Raw genomic sequence first — 5,364 nt, forward strand, 5'->3', positions numbered from 1 at the left:
GCTTCTGCAAGAGGTTGGCCTTCCGCCAACACGCATTTTTTCTCTCTGCGTCCTAAACTCGCAGATCTCTAGGCATATCTCCAGGACAGGCAACAGGGAATTAAGGCTACTTTGGAGGTCTTACATGCCCGGGAGCTACCTTGGCCTCCACCACATTGCACTTAGGAAAAAGTTTTGCCTCCCTGCCTTACTCCTGGACTACAGCAGCGTACCCGTCTGGGGTCGCTACCTCAATTTGGGCCAAACTGGCAACTACGTGCATGCCCAGTAGCTACCCGTTCCTCCTCCCAGGCATACTTGCGGAAGTTTTTGGCCTCTGCCACACAATGACTTGTGCATTTAGTCCGCACACCCCTTCAGCCTAGGTACCCAAGAGCATTGGCCAATTTTGGAGCGAGCTGCACGTCAACAGGCTTCTCTTGCCTTCTCTTGATCTGCTTGGACAAAAGTTTCTGCCTACGTCCAGACGCAGATTGACTTTGGGATCCTGTCCACAGATTGCTTCAGGGGAGCTACCCGAGAACTTGGCCCAATTCTGGAGAGAGGTACCTGCCAGGGTACCTTCGCTTTTCCCCGCTGATCCCATGTTCCAAATCTTCTGGGCTAGCTCCACATGCAGAATTGCTTGGCAATGCCAGCCCAGGACCCCTCCACGTTAGCTTGCTCCCAATTTTGCCTCTCCTTTCCAGGTAGCTGCATGCCTGCAAGCCACCACTGCTTCCTCCACGAAGCTTCTGGAAATGTTTGGGCTTCTTTCTGACACAGATTTAGCTCTGGGTACCTGCAAAGCCCTTCAGGGGACGGACGCCACAAGTCTGGACAACTTTCCTGCTAAGTGTATGCCTGGTAGCTACCCTTGCCTTCTCACCTCGGCATGCTTCTGCAAAAGGTTGGCCTTCCGCCAACACGCATTTTTTCTCTCTGCGTCCTAAACTCGCAGATCTCTAGGCATATCTCCAGGACAGGCAACAGGGAATTAAGGCTACTTTGGAGGTCTTACATGCCCGGGAGCTACCTTGGCCTCCACCACATTGCACTTAGGAAAAAGTTTTGCCTCCCTGCCTTACTCCTGGACTACAGCAGCGTACCCGTCTGGGGTCGCTACCTCAATTTGGGCCAAACTGGCAACTACGTGCATGCCCAGTAGCTACCCGTTCCTCCTCCCAGGCATACTTGCGGAAGTTTTTGGCCTCTGCCACACAATGACTTGTGCATTTAGTCCGCACACCCCTTCAGCCTAGGTACCCAAGAGCATTGGCCAATTTTGGAGCGAGCTGCACGTCAACAGGCTTCTCTTGCCTTCTCTTGATCTGCTTGGACAAAAGTTTCTGCCTACGTCCAGACGCAGATTGACTTTGGGATCCTGTCCACAGATTGCTTCAGGGGAGCTACCCGAGAACTTGGCCCAATTCTGGAGAGAGGTACCTGCCAGGGTACCTTCGCTTTTCCCCGCTGATCCCATGTTCCAAATCTTCTGGGCTAGCTCCACATGCAGAATTGCTTGGCAATGCCAGCCCAGGACCCCTCCACGTTAGCTTGCTCCCAATTTTGCCTCTCCTTTCCAGGTAGCTGCATGCCTGCAAGCCACCACTGCTTCCTCCACGAAGCTTCTGGAAATGTTTGGGCTTCTTTCTGACACAGATTTAGCTCTGGGTACCTGCAAAGCCCTTCAGGGGACGGACGCCACAAGTCTGGACAACTTTCCTGCTAAGTGTATGCCTGGTAGCTACCCTTGCCTTCTCACCTCGGCATGGTTCTGCAAAAGGATTTGGCTTGTTTTAAGGCTGATTTTTTTCTTTCTGGATTTTATGCTCTGATACCTCTAGGCTACGTAACGGAGCATTTTGGTTACTTTGTAGGTTTTACATGCCCGATAGCTACCTTGGTCTGCACGAGTTTGTACTTAAGAAAATTTTGCTTTACCTGCATTACTTCTGGCTGAAGTTATATTCCTGTCAGTTATTTCTTACTTGCTTGTCTCTTCATGTCCTGTGGAACTCAGAGATTACCTGAAATTGCATGCAGGCTCCCCAGTTGTTTCTCTGTTTGTTGAGGTCCGGTCCTGTTTGCTCCTTATGGCTTCTGCCAAGTATCTCCTGGAGCCTTTCCTTTTGGCATTCTCTGAACGGAGCTGAAATCTCAGCTTGCTGCCTCAGACTCCTCTAGGGCTGTTGCTCTAGTACTTTTGTGTCCATCTGTGTAGGTTCCCAACCCTGCAACAATGGAATAGACAGTTTGTTTGATTTTGTTTTGTTTGGTTGTTTCTTTTCATTGTGACCTTTTCTTTCTTTGGTCTTTCCTTCAATCCTACCAGTTGTGTTAGTTTGAATCCTCCTCTTAGTTTTGTTGTTTGCTTTTTTCAGACATCAGCACAGCACCCCATTTTCCTTGTGCAGTGCCTCCAGCATAGAATCAGAGAAGGGCTGGTGTTGGAAGGGACCTTAAAGACCATCCAGCTCGAGCCCACCTGCACTGGTGCCCCAGCACCCTGGTGGGAGCTGCAGGTCTGGTCTGGGGCCAGCTCTGGCTTGAGGGTGACTGAGGCTGTGGCTGTCAGCCCCGCAATGACATATGGCAGTTGCCTAGCACCACTGCATGTCACAATACGCACTGTCCCTGATAGGACAGGGCTGCCATGACATCACAATCCCTGTCTTTGGCTTCCAAGGAACTGGGTGCCCATGCTTGGTTCTGAGCGACTTGGTGGACGTGCGAGTCCACGAGTCTCCAAGTGCCACAGCGCGGACTTCTCGCTCTTTCCCTCGGAGCTGATCACTGCCATTTGCTTCCATCATACCTGTGTTCCTGAGAATGTCCACATCTGTGACGTCCATGCCCTAGCTCCCTGGAGCTCACGGCTGGGCTGTCCTGCCAGGTGCCTGGAGCAGCCTGGAAAAGTTTGGCCTCTATGCGTTAGTTCTGGACAAAAGCAGCATACCCGATGCGTGCCAAACCCTGTTTGGGCATCAGAACACAATCCTCAAGTCTGAGCTGCCTGAAGTCAAGCCTTTTCCTTCATTAGTTATAAAAGGAACATTAAAGTTTACTCTTAATAAGATAATGAGATTAAGGAAGTACATGCTAACCATACAAGACTACAATACTCAACTTTTTGCCCAAATCATGCCAATTGTCATCCCAGGGTGGGACAGATAAGCTTAGGATATAAAAGTGTTAGGAGGTAGTGGGAAAAAAATTCATGGTAGGAAAAAACTTAGAGTGAGGAAAAAAGGGAGAGCTTGGAGGGGGGGGTGGTGGTGGTGCTCTTCAGAAAGAGCAGATTTTTCCCCAAGAACCTTTGCTTGGTAGCTTGGCAGAGTAAACATGTGGCTAATTCAGGCATCGCTGGCAGAGGAGCTGGGTGAGTGCGTCCCCAGGAGATGTTGGGAGGATCATGGGGAGCAAGACAGCCTCCTGCCTGTGCGCATCCAGCAGCATGACACCACTTGCCATGGCCCTTCGGCTTGTAACCTTTCAACTGAAATGGCAAAGCCTGGCCAAGGAAGGATGCCAGCCAGCATGTGGTCAAGACTATTCAATTCTTCCCCTCTCCAATAAGGGTATTTAAACTAAGAGGGATTTAAATCAAGACTTCAATCAAGTTTTAAATCAAGTTCAATCAAGCTCATTCCCAGTCTCAGCCTTGAGTTCCACAGCATCAAAACTCTCTCTGATATAGAGAGACACACCACCACCCCCTCCGTGCTGCCTGTCCCTTCTGGAGAGCCTATAGCCAGACATTGCAGCACTCCATTCATGGAAGTGGTCCCACCACATTTCAGTGATGGCAACCAAGTCATAGTCTGCCTGCCTGCACAATGGCTTCCAGCTCCTCGTTTGTTGCCCATGCTGCGTGCATTAGCATAGATGCACTTTAGCTGGGCTACTGCCTGCTCCCCTGGCCTTGACACTGTTCCCCCGGCACACCTCTAATGACTCTTATTCCCTCCCTGTCCTCATCTCCCTTCCTTCCTAGTTTAAAGCCCTCAATGAGCCCTTTGACAGGTGGGACCCATCTGCAGTTAGCGGGCCAGGTGCCGAGTAAAGCACCCCACGGTCATAAAACACAAAATTTCTGTGTTGGCACCAGCCTCTGAGCCACCTGTTAATCAGGTGGAATTTCCAAGTCCCCTCTGTACCCCTCCCTGCCACTGTAGGGATGGAGGAAAGCACGACCTGTACTCCTTCTCCATATACTAATCGTCCCAGTCCCCTAAAGTCTTATTTGATAGCCTTCAGGCTTCTCTCTTCAATATCATCTCTGCCAGCCTGAACTATCAAGAGGATAGTAGTCAGAAGGGCAAACCAGGTTAGGAAGCTTTCTAGCAATGTCCCTGACCCTGGCCCCAGGGAGGCAGCAGACTTCCCTACAGGTAGGGTCAGGCTGACAAACAGGACCCTCTGTTCTCCTGAGAAGGGAGTCGCCTACAACAATCACCCTTCTTTCTTTCTTTGTGGAGGCAGTCCTGAGGCATGGAGTCAACTTCCTTGCCTTAGGCATCCTCCTGGATAGAGGGTTCACCTCATCCTCACCCAGGGGCCTCTCAAGCTCCAGGGCCCCAAACCCGTTGCATAAGGGCACCCAGGAAGGCTGGGACGGTAGGGAGGGGGGTTGTCTGCGATGTCGAGCAGGGACCTGTTTCCATTCCTCCTCACCTCCTAGGTCCCCTCCCTCTGCTCAGCAGGGCAGGGGGTCCACCCCCCTTTGGGGCGCCTCACCCCAGTACCTCTCCTTCAGGCCTTGCAGGGAGTTGCCCCACAGCTCTGTCTCCCGCTCGCCCTCCCTGAGGGCCCTCAACCTCTCTACCTCCTCCTTGAGCTCCGCCACCAGGCTGAGCAGGCCAGCCACCTCACACACACGGTGTCCCTGCCACCCTCAGGTCTCCCTTCAGAGACCTGAACCGCCGCATTTTTGAGCGACCGCTCAGTCTGGGTAGCCGCAGCCCGTCTAAAAAGAGCTCTCTGCCTCGTGAGGACCATAGCGGTTTACCTACAGGCAGGCAGCCGGCAGAAAATTTCTTCTTGTGAGCGGAGCGGGGCGGAGCGCGCCGCCCTGCCTCGGCTCAGCGCAAACCGCCGCTCCTCACCCGTTTCCCGCCTTCGGTGCTCGCGCCTCAGGGGCAGATTTTTAACAGCGGGGAGGGGGCGCTGCTGCCTCTGCCTACGGCCCCTCAGCCGCCCTCATGGGGGCTGCCGGGTCCTAGCAGCTCCCTCGGCGTTAGTTCCGGCACAAGCTGCGTACCCGTCTGTTTTCTGTTACCTCCCTGTCTCTGCGTGTCCCGTAGCACTCACAGATTAGCTGAAATCGCACGCAGCTTCCCCAGTTTTTTCTCCGTCGGTTGAAGTCTGGTCCTGCCCCAGGGT

The 5,364-nt window shown here is 52.8% G+C and overlaps 1 long non-coding RNA gene across 1 annotated transcript; it reads right to left on the reverse strand.

Annotated features, from left to right (window-relative positions):
* Positions 1 to 264: 264 nt before the first annotated feature.
* On the reverse strand, positions 265 to 5,093 carry LOC311420561. Its single transcript, XR_014684365.1, has 3 exons — positions 4,995 to 5,093; positions 2,798 to 2,955; positions 265 to 2,213 (listed from the first exon to the last, which is right to left on the reverse strand). It is a non-coding gene; the product is annotated as an uncharacterized lncRNA (long non-coding RNA).
* Positions 5,094 to 5,364: the final 271 nt, after the last annotated feature.

Source organism: Aythya ferina (genome assembly GCF_964211825.1).
Source record: "Aythya ferina genome assembly, chromosome: 17".
Lineage (NCBI taxonomy): Eukaryota > Metazoa > Chordata > Aves > Anseriformes > Anatidae > Aythya > Aythya ferina.